The sequence below is a fragment of the Dermacentor andersoni genome, chromosome 10 (assembly GCF_023375885.2).
Source record: "Dermacentor andersoni chromosome 10, qqDerAnde1_hic_scaffold, whole genome shotgun sequence".
In the NCBI taxonomy this organism is placed as follows: Eukaryota; Metazoa; Arthropoda; class Arachnida; order Ixodida; family Ixodidae; genus Dermacentor; species Dermacentor andersoni.
Genome location: NC_092823.1, coordinates 74,626,787 through 74,642,676, shown reverse-complemented (window position 1 = coordinate 74,642,676; position 15,890 = coordinate 74,626,787). Strand labels below are relative to the sequence as shown.

Here is a 15,890-nt window from a genome sequence, read left to right as displayed (position 1 = left end):
TTAATGCACTCTAATCAACCCAAATCCTCCCTAATCCACCTTATGTCAATCACTAATGATTCATTAATTAACTTGGGTAATCATTCTCTTATACAGGGGTGGACATGCTTTGGGTCTCCTCTGGCCTTCCTTGGGTCACGTGAAACTTCCAGTTTACAACGCGACCTTGACACACAGAGATCTAAAGGCTTTCGCCTTAAAACTTAAAAAAAATTCAATGTTGACAAGCTAACGCTCATCACCTGCAATACCACGGGTATACTTGCCACTAAATTTTTCAGGGCGCAAAGCAGAATCTATAATGCTGCACTTCCAACTGAATAACAGCGACGTGCGAGGTGATGGAGCCGCCCCAGAATATTAAGCATACTGAGGACAACCGCAATAAGAAACGCTGGTGAGCAGGCCGGAAGAATGAAACAAAAAAATGCAGCATTACGGGATGCTTTGCTACGAGCTATAAGAAAGAAGCCTCAGATCACAAACAACGCTGTTCTCTGTCGGAACAAAGTTATTTCGGCCAATGGCATGCAGCCACTGCTTCCTGCGCAAGCCGTCACGCTTTCCTTGTGGAATCATAAAAACGGCATAACCATCTTGAGGCTTTTTGCTGCAGTTATATGTGCAAAAGCACGACATAGCGCTAGCACATAGAGCAGGAAACACAGCGTACAACGTTCGCTACGCCGAGCTAAAGCGCCGAGCCAGCCGTGCTCAGGAGGAAAATGGCGCGAACGAAAAAGAAAAACACAAGCAAAACTCAAGATCCGCGCGTTTCCAAGGGCAACGGCAGGGAGACCAATCGTCGTGCAGAAAAACGGGGGCAAAACTGGTTGCCGCCGGGGGAGCGCACAAGAGGCGAGGAGGAGGCGAGGAGGTCGCGCGGCGGCGGCAGAGTTCAAAGCGTGTCGCTACTTTCAAACTATCAAGGGACTTTACCGCCGCAGAGCACGGGCCACGCGCTCGCGTGTTACCTTTCAAAAAGGACGACCCTGTACTAGGCACCGAGTCATGGTTAGATAAGAGTACCGCGAATAGCGAAGTATTCCCACCGGGGTTTACTGCCAACTGCAAAGGTAGACACGGGCACGGCGCAGGCGTTTTTAGTTTAATAGTAACCTATTTAGTGAAGTAGTTCATTTTAACGATGATGCAGAGTCAGCATGGTGTCAAGTGTACCACCCAGAGGTGTAAAACTAGTATTTGGATCCTTCTATCGACCACCAGATAGTGATAAAAAGTCAAATAATAACCTGCCTGAAATTATCAGTGCTCTGTGATAGTGTTTTTCCGAGCTTTGATTTTAACCTCCCAGACATAACTTGGACCATTGACTGTCCAATGACTGACAAATCACAAATCAATACAATTTTTCGCGAACTAATTATGATTTACATTTTAACCTATTATGTACTTGTTCCTACTAGACAACAGGCGACATCATATCTTGTCCTTTGTAAAGACGCCCACATTCTGATTAAAGCGTCAATGCCACCTGGCCTCAGTTACGATGACGCGATCATTACAAACTAAATAGTTTCAGTATTGCAATACAGGTGAAACTATGACGGCGACCATTCTTTTTTGAGAAAGGAAATATTTACACCAGCCAGGCAGAATCAGTATCATACTTGCCAACCTTCCAGCGCCTGTTAGAGAGTAGTGATGCAAAGCATTTAAAGCCCACCCTTCGCTACAGATTAGTAGAACTACTAGACAAACAATTCCTGTAAACTTCTGCGACAAAAGAAAAGATAAACCGTGGTTTAGTCTGGAAGTGCGTAGACTGATCCGGAAAGCTGGAGCGCGTAGAAAGAATTCTGTAATAATAACTATTCACTTAACTGGCAACACTTAAGGAATGAAAACTTCACGCTTAAACTGAGAATCAAGAAAGCGAAGCTATTTTTCGCTCCATAAACGCAGACCTCAAAAATAAAAGGCTCAAGCTTTCTGGATGTATATAAAAACAAGTGGAGCCGATGACATTCTAGTTCAAGCCATAAAATCAAATGGCACTACTATAACGACAGACGCTCAAAAGGTTGAATTGCTTATACTATGTTTTAAATCGGTGTTTTCGGAAGGACTAATGACCGACACGACCGCACAACTTTCTCCTAACTGTGCCTCTGGTCATTGCATGCCCGACATAAACATCCACATACAAGGCATCGACTGTCTTTTGCGGGAAATGGACACCTCTTAATATATGGGTCCATATCGAATTCCCTCCTATCTTCTGAAGATAAGCCACGGCATTGTTGCAACATATCTTTTTGTTTTATTTAAAATGTCGTATTAGGTTGGGTTGGTTCCACAGGATTGGAAAATAGCAGCTGGTAATGCCATCTTTAAATCAGGAGACATGAAACTGGCGGAAAATTACCGACAATATATTGATTTAACTTCAGTATCCTGCAAAAATTTTGAGCATATATTGTATAGTAAATTATTTAAATACCATGAATCAATTAGCTTTTGTACTGCTTCACAGCATGGTTTTCGTAACGCTTACTCATGCAACACACACATAGTTAATTCCAACACTTCATAGGCAATTCCCTTGATCAGAATAAAAACGTACGTGCAATATTCCCTAAGCTTAAAAAATTGTTTGACACAGTATGTGATCACTTGCTGATCTTTAAATTAACGTCTTGATTATTAGTATTAAAATCCGAAACTGCATTTGTAACTACCTAAGCGTTCGGAAACAGTGTGCGGTTCTGAATAGCTAAAGTTCTTTGTAGATAACCGTATCTTCAGGCGTGCGCCAGGGCAGCGTTCTTGGACTACCATTAGTCCTCATGCATATTGATGACATGTAGATGACATAAAGTCCCCCTTGAAATTATTTGCAGATGCATGTGTTGTTTACAGAGGGACCTTGATAAAGTAGAAAATTGCTGCCTACGCTGCCAAATGAATCAATAATAAATATAACCACGTCTGTTTATCCAATAAAAAATTTCGAACCTCAATCCCAGTACAGACTTAAAAACACAACATCAAAAAAGCATCTCAGAGTGCAAGTAACTTAGTGTTTAATTCACCCCGAAACTTAAATGAACGTACACATGCAGCAGTCAGTATAAAAACAAGTAAAATGTTTTTATTCCTTTAAATGTCAAGTAGAGCATCCAATGATGTTAAAGAAACACTTTATTTTTTGCATGTGAGATCTATCCTGGATTATACCTCTATGATTTGGGACCCATATCGGAACTGTTAAAAAAAACTTCACAATCAGGGTGCAAGCTTCGTCTCCAGGAAGTACAAGCCTTCCGAAAGTATCACTGAAATAAAAGCATTGCTGGGTTGCAAACGTTAATCACCAGAAGAAAAAATTTAAACTGAAATACTTCCACCGTATCTTCTATATTAAGTAGGCATTGATAGCCGCAAATGCATTCCGGAGCCAACTTATGTCTCGACCCCACTCGACCTCTCGATGAATGTTCGAGAATCCAGCTGTAACATGCACAGTTTTGCCAAATCCTTTTTTCAGATAACTGTGATATACTGTAGAAGGTTCGACATTTGGGCGAGTTGGTGCTGGTTGAACATCTTGAAGGGGCAGCGCAAAAAGACGATGCCTGAAGGCAGGAACAGCGCTGTCCTGTGTGTTCCTTCCTTCTGTCATCGACTTCTTGCGCTGCCCCTTCAAGATGTTCAACTTTGATTTACTAGAATTTGCTACCGGATGAATGTGTTTCAGTATCTGATAATCATGATTTTTATTCCTGGCTTGTGACAATGCCTTACTGTCTTCTCTCCGTTTTAATTTTCTGTTACAATTGAAAATCTTAACATAGTTTGTGCTCGCACCTTTATGTCACTTTATTGTATTCTTTGCTTATTTCTATGATCAATTTAGTACATTGTTCTCTAATTGTTCTCCCTGCGATAATGCCTTCGAGGCAACGCAGTTATTCTGTAAATAAAAATAAATAAATTGTGAGTGTCCTAAAACGTTTCGAAGTCGAGTAAAGAGGTGGTTCTGCAGGTCGATTGCTCATCGCTTTGACCCACATCAACCCTATACACACTGAACTACTCGCACTTCACATACAGCGCACTCAACGCCTTCTCGCCATGTTCAAGTTGCTTTAATCGTCACCAATACAAAAGCTTTCTATGTCCGGCAATTCTTGAATCTAAACATTTCTCGAAGGCATCGGCAAGAAATCGGCTCAAACAATTGCTCTGCAAGTTCTATGATAAAACATTCGAGATAATCCCGTCTACCATTTCTCGTAGGATGAAAAACGGGGACAAGTCCGTAGATTTCCAATAATGCAAAGCTTTACGATTAAATCAAAGTTTCTAGATATGTCTCTTTTCCTCGTGTGTCGACAACATTCATGCTCCTAAAGAAAACTATACAGCGCAGGTACCTTGGACCATGGGCAAAATAAAATAAAATAAATTCCGTGCCGGGCCAATCATATGGTGGCGGATAAGCCAGCGACGTTGCTTCTGCCGATTGGATGCAGACTCGAACGACCTACCTTGACTCTTACGAGCGGTCTGCAATGTACTATCTTCATCGGTAGCTTGCACTCGACGCCGATGATTAGAGTAGCATTTACTGCGGCTGACGTTCTTCGGAGGCAAAGTCACTGGCCGCATTCTCCGCTTTCGCAATCCCACGTTGTGGTTGGTTATAGTCGCTTCTCTGCTGCTATGCCTCTCCTCGTAATCAGCTCGTTCTTCAGCAGTGAGCACAATGCGTGGTCTTCCCATTTTCCCCATTTTTGTTGGAGTTGCAAGCGCTACAGTGGTGTACCTCTGCAATGCACAATCCTGTTCTTACACACTGCGGTGGCCACCACGGCGCACATCTCCGTGTTTTCCTGCCCCAACTGCCGCGCAGTCGCAATGAGCGCAGCCGGCAGCAATGGCGGCCAGCGCGAGTCCACTCCTCCATTCTGCAGGCGCAGGGTGCGGTGAAATCACGTGTCATTTCTGTTTTCTTCCCCGTACTATCTTTTGTTCTCCCGTATTTCACGCTCGCGCTGCAATCTTTTTTGTTCGCTTTACGGATGTTATCCAGCCCAGATACAGCCCTCCCCCCCCCCCCCCTCCCACTACGAAATCATATAGCGCCGCGATCTTTTCTATTCAACTTACGGACATTAGCCAGTCAACATACCCTCCCACCCTCCCCCCCTATGTGAGACCAAGCATACGGCTCATTCATGCAAGTCCGTCAGGTAAACCGCTGCGCTGTAGAAACATAACTTTAAGCCTTTTTAACTCGCAGCCACAATAATGTGCTCACTAACTTATTTTAATGCATCCCGACGAAAACCTTAGGACCAACGTAATCACGGGTGCAGTCAAGCCAGAGGTTTGCGGTAGGAAGCTATCTGTATGACGTCATACCCTGTAGCAAGTCTATATTGCCAATTAAGGAGTCTAAGTGACTTTTTCCTAGTGACGCTGTTCACGTTTCACAACAAAACTTCGGCTTCTTCTAAATCGTCCCACAGCTCATTAGGAATTGGTAGCAGATGACTCAGATGAAGCTATATTATATTGACTTCTTTGCTGCAGCTATTGAACGCAGCAAGGAGATTATGGCAATGCAAGCGCGAACACGCACGTCAGTTTACAGCTGTCAATGACATTTTTCATTCTTTTGGTAGTCTGCAATTGGCTTGGATCACCGCATTGCCATAACATAGAGGCAGACAACTCTGGGTGATGAATGATCATTAGGACAATTGACTCGTTTCAGACGACCTAAAGCTTCTTTATGACAGCCTCCATAGGGATGTTAGCTTCAGCACCGGGTTTCTTGTCCTGCTCTAGCGGTCGCATCGCCCTGTGCAGAAACCGCTGCCACGCTACCTTTGACCTTGCCGATTCCCGCGCCAAATGACTGAACTAACGAGATATTACCCTTGACTCCAAAGTCTTCCACTGATCAACCAGTGACTGACATCGTAAACGTTTCCCGACTAACGCCTTATAATTCGAACACTGATTCACCGCACTAAACTGCGCCGGGACGGTGCTTCAGCCACCGGGAGTTAATTGTGCCGCCATAGAAAGACGTTGTCAGCAGAAGAAGAAAAGGATGTTACGCTAACACCGATCAGTGGTGTCGCTCAGCACTCTAGTTTCGAGCTGCGCATTCTGTCTGTACATATACGCCCAGTAAATATTCAATCTCCATCTGTAAAGTCAATCTCGATACTCATGTTCATACTAAGTTACCAATTCTTCTGCACGGGCAAGAAATAAACAAGCCACAGTTTCAAAATGATGTGTAGTCATCAAAAGTTTCATGTCACGCACAAATGGCACCGAAGTTATACGCGCACCGTTGTCACAATGAGAGCCGGCAGTGGCAGAGAGCAAAAAGAGCGGCGAAGATAATGTTGAAGTGATTGTGTACCTTTAGAGAAAACTAGAGGGTTTGAAAAACCATCGCCAGTAACTCAACCTAGTGTTTTATCGTGTAGCTGGCACTTGCGCCCGCGAGGGTTCGTCTGCATCGGAGTGGTCGTTACAAGAAAGGTGCTCTACACATCTGGAAATCCATCGTTAAACAACATAGAAAGTGTATATATTAGGAAACATTCGGCTGCGGAGAAATCAACCGCCGATTACCCAATTCGCATCGCTGAAAGAAGAATACAACTCAAGGGAAACCCACGGCTGTGGCTTAGCGACTATGGTGTTGCGCTGCTAAGTACAAGATCGCCGGATCAATTCCTGGCCGCGCCGTCCACATTTCGAAGGGCGCGTAATGAAAAACGCCCGTGTTCGGTGCATTGGGGGCATATTAAGCATCTCCTGAAGGTCCAAACTAATCCGGTGTCCCCCACTTACTATATAATCCAACCTTGGTTTTGGCATATAAAACCCCAGATTTCAGAACTCGAAGGCAGTGGCGTTATTGTATCGAAATACTTTTCCGAGCTGGTACGCAAAGAAGACTGCATCTTTGGCAGTATGCTAAAATAGAGAAAACTGAGGGCGTGCGCGTTAGCCTGTAGAATGAAGTGCTGTATATGAATAATTTCAAACACATTTTTTATGACTCTCTGGATTTAGGCAGAAATGACAAAACAAGCATACGCCTATATGCCGTGTTTTTCTTCTGACATGTGAATTGCAGAAGAGTTAATAATAAACCTGAATTTTTCCGTAACCTGCAGTTCATGGTCGAAAGAACTGTTGTTATTGGCGACACTTCTTTCCCTATTTCCTGACAAAATTGTCTGCTACCTCAAAGAGTGCAGCAACCATGTTCGTCTGTGTAGATCAACATATCCCGTCCTATATAATGAAAAAGCCTGAAGACAGGTGCGACGCTGTGTGGTGTCACTTAAAACTTGCTTACGGTCAATCGTTGAGAGTTGGTTCTTTTTGTCGGTGCGCGCCCATAGGCTTCTGTTCAAGTAGTGCAAGAATTTGCTACTGCCTCCAAAGCAACTACCTCTGAGTACGTCATTTTTGGTGGCGGTGTGAATCTTCGTAATTTTGGCTAGAACCAGCAGCCCCTAACTACTGGGACATCATGTGGATTCAAGGTTGTAATGATTGATTTCATGGACTTCATTTTCTTGACACAGCCTCTTTTTATGCCTACTCATGCGGATCGTGGGTTTGATCTTCTTCTGTACTATATACGCCGCAATTGGTCCATTAGAGAAATTTTTCCTGAAATACGTGACCTAAACGCTGTACTGTCGGTACTGAACATGGAATCAGCGCAATTTTCTTGTAATAATCGACGCATGCTGTAGTGCGCATTGCTTACTCACAAGGAATCACTGCAGCTTGGCAGATATACTTTGTTCTTTTTAAATACATTGCCGAAACATTTTCTGTACCTGAACTCCAGTAATTATTGAAGATGAAACTATTACAATTGCTTGATAACATTGTGCCTCCTTGGGTAACGGAATGTATCTGAGCAACATAGTATGAATAATCGCAAAAAGAAATATAAAACTGAGGAAAACACGCCCATCGCTTATTTCTGAGCTTACGCCCATACGTACTGATAGCAGCAGAATCCTCATGGTTAACACCGTGAGGTCATCTTCGGTCTTGGAACAATTAGTGAAGAACACGTACTGTCTTCTAGGGTCACCACTAGCTTTACAGCCGATACGGTGTTATACTAAACGCCAAGGTTTAGTAGCGGAAAAATGTCTCGTTGCGATCACCACTTGTGTTGAACAATTCGTCAAATCCTTTTGACGTGGCTTTGAGACGAACACAACAACCGTCAAATAAGCCCGTTTACAAGGAGAATGTTAGGCAGGCCAAGGCAGGAAGCGGGCCAGGAAACAATAGCAGAGACAGCAAACAATAGCAGTGCAGGTATGCGAAGTCAAAACTAGAACATAAAACAGCAGCCCTTGAACTAGTAATCTACTGAACAAGAAACTCTGCATGGCGTGAAGCTATGCCTTGTTACTCAAAAGTCTGTGTCATGACAAATAATCTAGTATAATCCGTAATTTTAAAATTTAGAGCCAGCTCTGAAATACTGATCTGATACGGGAAGGCGTTGCATGTAGACTGAAGAAAGTCCCAAGAACACTCCTATTGGACGTCTTACTTCATCAGTGTTGTATAATGTAGGAAACCATGGTAGGCACTGATGGCAAAATTACCATAAAGAAAACTACCACCCAATTACCGTTAAAAATATGTAGCGAACAGGCATAGCATATAAATTTTGTTTTCCAATGAATGCACATAATTAAGTATGAGGAAAAATTCAGTAAACGAATTTATTAAGTGTGTATTAAAAATATTCGCAAATACAGCTGAGAAGTCACTGGTGCCCGTGGCTTGAGTAAGCCATCAACTATATTACCCGCATAATGAGCTATATTAAATCAATGCAATGCCGTTGTTATGACACAATATTGTGAAGTAGGTGATGGTGAGCTGCCTGGCACGCAGGCAGACAGAGAAGGACACTGCGTAGGTGTCAAACTTAAATATAGTTTATTGATTGAACTCTTGCCCCAAAGCAAGCGAACAGCTTCGTTGCGGCGAAAAGAGCAAGCGCGCCTACGACGTTCATCGGACTGAGCCGACGCAATTGGTGGTCCCGTATTATAACTTGCGTCGTGGAATTTTTTAGGCGGGCCCATGATCCAAACGCGTCAGGCGACGCCGCTCGCGTCGCTGCAAACCGAATGAAAAAGACGTGGCATTGTCCACCCCCCCCCCCCATCTCCACCGTGAAAAAGCATCGTCTCGATGCTTATCAAATCAAAATCAAGAAACTTGTAAGCATGCAATATAACATGGAAAACGAAAAAAATGCCCATTAGTCGGCTAACGTTCAAAAAACTTTTCGAGGCGCTCTACGTGGACCGTCTCAGGTTGTGCGGGACGTCTCTCTGACTGTCACTCCATCGGGCACAACCTCGTAGACTAGTGGCCCAAGTCGTCGAGTCATCTTGTAGGGCCAGAAGTAACGGTACAAGAGCTTCTCACTAAGCCCGCGGCGACGAATTGGTGTCCACCCCATACGCGGTCACCAAGTGCGTATACTATTGGTCTCGTCGTCGTAGGTTGCAGAGTTGGGCGTCGACGTCTTGCTGCTCTTTAATACGCATTCAGGCGAGCTGATGAGGTTCCTTGGTGCGTTGAAAGAAGTCGCAACGTTTGAATAGACGTTGTCGTTTTTGACGTGAGCCAACATCGCGTCCAGCATAGTAGCGACGTGGCGACCGAAGACAAGCTCGAATGGCGAAAAATGCGTTGTCTCTTGTGGTATGGTCTTGTAAGCAAACGTCACATACGGAAGGACGTCGTCCCAAGTCTTGTGCCCGATGTCCATATACATCGCGAGCATGACGGCGAGGGTTTTATTTAGGCGCTCAATGAGGCCGTTTGTTTACGAGAGGTACTGGGATCGATACCCCGCACCTCCACAAAATGTCACGTTTGTGTCAGCGAGTTGTCAGACACGCAAGTAGATAGAAAGGGACAGTGCGTCGGCGGTAAAATTAAAGAAAGTTTATTGGGTGAACTTGTGCCTTAAAGCAAGCGAACAAGTTGGTGTAGGCGAAAACAGCAAGCGCGCCTACGGCGTTCGTCGGACTGAGCCAGCGCAAGCAGTGGTCGCGTATTTAGACCTTGCGTCGCGGAATGCTTGAGGCGGGCCCATGATCCAAACGCGTCAAGCGACGCCGCTCGCGTCGCTGCAAACCGAACAAAAAAGACGTGGCATTGTCCCCCCCCCCCCCCCCCACACACACACACAGTGAAAAAGCATCGTCTCGATGCTTATCAAATCAAAACCAACAAACGCGTCTATTATCGAAACGCATCAAGCGACGCCGCTCGCGTCGCAGCGACACAAGCTGCGTCGCTCGCGTCGCTGCAAGCCGAAATAAACGCACGTGGCAATATTTCACACCAAGCTAGGCTGTCAGTGTCGGAGGTATCGCCACTCATACCTTCACTTCCTTACTTTGTTCAAAGCCGAACATGACAGTTTAACTCTATGCGGGTTTGTGAGCGATGAAGTAAATATAAAGCCACATCATGAAATGATATCACATGCCGGCAACATGGGTACTCTATGCAAACTGGATAAGCGCTCGACAAACTTTTTCTACTGAATCTAGAGCACGAGATTAAAGTAATCCAAAATTTAATGAATCTTATGTCCTTCTGCTGTCTGCATGTAAGTGTGGGTGTGTGTACACGTGCGTGTCAATCGAAAAATAAGAGCTTTGGACCCTTCGTTATAAACAACTGTTTCATTTTGTATCTAAATCAATACCGCAGAGATGGCGATCCCCGTGGGGAAGGCAGCGTTATAATCGCAGCCAAATTGAAACTGCCAGAAAACAAAAAATGCCACGATCGACTGCTAACTTCCCTCTGCTAATGGCGCCGCATTTGACGCCGTCATGTGCGCTTGTATTTCCATCGGCTCCGCGCCACGCTGGCTCCCTACAGCAAAGTCAGTCAAATATCTATCTACATGATACATCCAGAGCCAATTCCTAATGAGCTGTCAAGGGAATTGGAAGCATCAGAAGTTCTTGTTGCGAAACATGAAACGCGTCAGAAGCGAGGAGTCACTCTGGCTCCTTCATTTATTGATGATGTAACTACGTTCCAGGCGATGACGTAATGCAGATGGCTGCGCACCATTGCCAACCGCAAACCTCATGGTTTTGGAAGGTCCGTGATGCTGTGGGTTCTGAGCCATGTATCGCCATGCAAGAACACGAGCTAAGTCGCAGATAAATGCAGCCAAGGATGAAAGTGGCTTGCTGAGCCACAACGGAATGCACTGTTTTATTATTCGCTCTTGCACTGCGTACAATCCTTGCCATTGGTGTCTTCGTTACAGGCACGAAGCTTGTCGATATACAGTAAAAACAAATACGCCGTAAAGCGCGTTTTTCGTCACCTGACCTTTATATACTCCAATATACATACCGCCTTCCCTATCTTTAAAAGCAAAGAAATGTGTGAGGCTAACGCATCCAACCTTGTTATCTTTGAGCGTGCCAAATAAGTGTTTAGCCGAGTTCTTGACATTGTGTTTAGAACTCTGTAGAGTTGAGAACGGCTGACCGAAGAGAAATTCTTACATCATACTGACTACAGCTGGATAGAATTGACCTGCCGTCGCAGAGAGGCGCCTCGGTTAATAGACTAGTTAAGTAGCGACTTCACTAGTCTATTAGAGAGACGACAGTTGCGCAAGAGGCTTAATGAAGACGACTGGCCGGTACGTCACATATCTGTAGACTTGTCCCACTAAAATTCAGTACACGCAAAACTAACTCACTATGGCTGGCTTGCTTTTTTGCTAACAGCTTCACAACCCCAGTCGCGGCGAGCACGCCTCAATATATCTCATAAAGTTATCAAATGGATTACAATACTTTTTCGGGTCAGAGAATACGTCACGAACTTCTACCACTAAGATTCAGTACACGCGAAACTAACTGCTGCACACAGCCGAGCTGCTTTTCGCTAACTTCGCCACTACGCCGAGCGCGGCCACTGTGCTTGAAAAGTACCCCAAAAAGTAGCGAAATTAGTTACAATAATGTCTGCGGTCTGAGAATGCGCCAAAACTTCTCCCGGTAAGATTCAGTACAAGCGAAACTGCGTCACACGGCCAAGGTGCTTTTCGTCGCAAAGCGGGTGCGGTGAGCGTGCCCAAAAACTACCAAAATAAGTTTTAATTATGCTTGGGCTCATAGAAAGCGTTGCAAACATCTCCCAGTACGAATAATTAGCTCAGATTACCTAGACTTCGACGGCGGAGCTGTTTTTCGATAACTGCGTCACTATATAGGTTCAGTTTTGTGCAGTAAGCCTAAATGTGCTTGAACTGCGTCGCAGACTGTCAAACAAAATTCCTCACCTTGTTGTAGTCCAATAGTGCAGATGTACCGTGCCGAAATGCAGACGGAATACAAAAGAACGCCGGGAGCACAAGAAACGGGCTACATCCAAAAAAGACGGGTCGCCGAGCATGCGAGCTTCACATGCGCAGCCGGCCTCGCCCACTCCTGCGGCTTGTCTGGCGCATGAAGTATGCACGCGCGTCTGGCGTGCCGCTATTGTTGCTAGGCAACGCAACAAAAATAAGTCGCAAAGTATTTCATTTACACGCAAAACTTTTTAACTATTAGTGGGAAAGAATAAAAAACATAAAACGTTGTCTGTAAGCTTATTTCACATTCTTTTTTTTCTGATGCTCGCGTCAACTAACGGATGGAGTTGAAACTAGGCGTGACGTGTTTCCTGTTGCCAGTTTTTGGAGGGTGTCTCCTCTTGTTGAATTTCTTTCTCTATGATAACAACCCAACTGTTCCACAACCAACAAACCGGCTCTATGGACAACTCTTGCCGACGAGTAAAATACCGGCGGTATTGTTCTGTTTCTTGAGGCCAACCGCCGACACGTCATGTCTACTAGCGCTCTCAGAACCTCATCCCTGCTTGTTTCTTCAAACACTTCCTGGGCTGTAAAGGAAACATCTGATAGAGGCGTAAAAAATATTTCTTGTTCTTCCCTCTTATTTATTTCCGACGGTAGCCTCAATAAGCCATCTGCGTGGCCCACTTGTTGGCCCTCTTTGTACTTGATGACATACTGATAACAAGCCAAGAAATTTTTCCATCGCTGCACTCTTGCTATCGCTACTTGACTTCTGCGTCTCTTCGGATCAAACAACTGCGTCAGAGGCTGATGATCAGCCAGTATTTCGAGCTGCCGACCGAAGAAGTACTTACAAAATTTTTAATGCCAAACATGATGGCTAGAGCTTTCGCCCTCAGTTTTTGCGTAGTTCCTTTCTTCCGCTGTAAGCGTGCACGACGCGAATGCGATAGGTCTCTCCGCGAACTTCCGTGAAAGCTGGTTTCACTCTCTTTTGTCCATTCCCACGTACAATCTTTTCTGATGAGCTTGTAGAGTGGTTCTAAGGTCGTGGCTGTTTGGGAAAAGAATCTAAAGTAAAAATTCACCAATCCCAGAAAAGCCTTCAATTCGGAGACACCAGTCGGAGTTGGAGCCTTCAACATGGCTTCTACTTTATCTGTGATTTCATTTCATTTATTTCAGTTATTATACCCTCAAGACCACAAGGTATTACAGAGGGGAGCGGGGTAAAAAAAAGTTACATAACAAAGAAAACAAAGAAGGCAGAAAGTGATGTGGTCATAGACATGTGAAGCCCGAAGCGATGGTGTTGATTATGGCCGCAAGAAATTGTGCCTGGTCTCCAATAGCAATCAACGCGACGGGAAGGTGGTTCCATTTTTGACACGTCCTAGGAAGAAAAGACTCTTGACAAGCTCTAGTGCGATACTGTAAAACTCCAACTTTGTGATGATGATCAATGCGAGGAGGTATGTAGGTTGGGGATGAAATAAGATTATCGCGCAGATATGAATTATGGAAGTATATTTTAGGCAACAGAGCCAGGCGAGAGCATTTGCGACGAGCAGAGAGTGGTGGAAGTTGGAGGATGTTTTTCATAGAAGTTACGCTAGCCGTGCGGTTATATTTGCCTAAGATGAAACGCGAGGCATTATTTTGAACACGTGCGAGAGACTGGATTAGTGTCTCAGCATATTGGTCCCAAATTGATGAAGCGTATTCCATTTTTCTCCTAATTAGCGTCTTGTACAGAATTAACTTTAATGATGATGCAGCGGAAGAGAAGTTTCGACGGATATAACCTAACAAGCGATTACTTTTATTGATTAGGCTGTCGATGTGTAAAGACCAGGAAAGAGTAGAAGTTAAATGGACACCTAGGTGTCCATGTAAATGCTTCTATGGCAGTATTATTAAGGTAATAGGTCGGAAGAGGGAGTTCACGGTGGGTACACGCATGGTTTTGCACTTAGATGGGTTTAGTTTCATTAACCACAAGTCGCACCAGTTGCAGACAGCGTTAATGTCGTTTTGCACAATGTTAGTATCAGCGGCGTCAGAAGTGTAACGAAGAATAACGCAATCATCAGCAAAGAGATAAATGTTACAAGAAATTTCATTGGGTAAGTCGTTATTATAAATTAAAGAAAGGAGAGGGCCTAACACTGATCCTTGAGCAACGCCAGATTCAACAAGGCTAAATGTAGAGAAGTGGTTATTAAATGCAACGAACTGGGATCGATCAAGAAGAAAGTGCTCAAGCCATGCAAACAGATTAGAGTCAAGATTTAGTTTACTAAGCTTAAGAATGAGTAGTTTGTGACATAACTTGCCGAAAGCCTTTTCAAAGTCGAAGAAAACACACTCTGCGCATGAACCTTTATCAAGAATAAGATGAAGATAGTGAGTGAACGAAAGCAGTTGTGTTTCACAGGACAAACGTTTGTGGAAACCATGCTGTACGCGTCTAAATAATGTGTTATCGTCTAAGTGCTTAACTTAATGAGAAAACAGGATACGTTCGAGTACATTACAAGGAATGCTAGTGAGGGAAATGGGGCGGCAATTATGAGGTGAGTATTTGTTGCCGGACTTGTGAAGTGGAACCACCTTTCTAATTTTCCGGTCTGCAGGAAGCTGATGGAATATTTTTGAAAGTAATAAAGATGAGTAAACAGAAGTGTTTTTCAAGAACTTTGCGGTAACCAGGTATGGGCCAGGGCTTGACGACCATCTTTAGATTTTTAATTACATTTTCTACCCCAAGTGGCTCGATCCTAATAAAATATATAGCCGGGTAATTGCAGCTATTTAGGGTGGAAAAGACAGGATCAGGACATAGAACGAAATTACTGCAGAATACGGAGTTTGGGATTCGGGAACATTCAGCCTCGGGTATTTTTGATTCACTAGAATCAGCAAAGGTTATTGTATCACCTTTGAAAGGGTTTATGATGCGCCAAAACTTTTTCGGGTCTTCTGTAAGTGTTGTAGGCAAAGTGTGTTCCTGAGACATACTTTAAGCGAGTTTTTAGCTGCTATGTAAGCTTCGTTGGCGTCCTTGTAAGCGTCCCACTTAGATGCCAAGTGACCTTTTTGCGATGCGGTACAGGCGCTTTTTACGATTGCAAAGCCTCTTTCGTTGAGAATTAAAGCAAGGCGCCTTAGAATTCGGCGATATTATATACGACGGAATAACCTTAGCAGTTAGTTCATGTATTTTGTTTCTGAATATGATCCAGTTATTGTCTACCGTGCGATTATCTAAGTTACTTAAAAAGAGGTCAAGGAAGTTAGATAACTCCAAGTTTATAGCATATCATATATTAGTCATATAGTAGTCATATATTAACTTTTTTCTAACAGCCGACTTTGACAGAGGAGACGTAACGTTAAATGAAAGAACTATATGGTCGCTTACACCAGGTATACATGAAACATTCGTAATACGGTCCGGATGAGAGCATAATATCAAATC

The 15,890-nt window shown here is 44.0% G+C and overlaps 1 protein-coding gene across 3 annotated transcripts in view; it reads right to left on the bottom strand.

Annotated features, from left to right (window-relative positions):
• The window catches only part of LOC129380689 (uncharacterized), a 202,644-nt gene extending 190,110 nt beyond the window's left edge, over positions 1 to 12,534 (bottom strand). For all 3 annotated transcript variants that reach the window (XM_072284772.1, XM_072284771.1, XM_072284773.1), the window contains exon 1: positions 12,389 to 12,534. The gene's annotated coding sequence lies outside the window, so the exon portion shown is untranslated. The remainder of the gene's footprint in view (positions 1 to 12,388) is intronic.
• Positions 12,535 to 15,890: the final 3,356 nt, after the last annotated feature.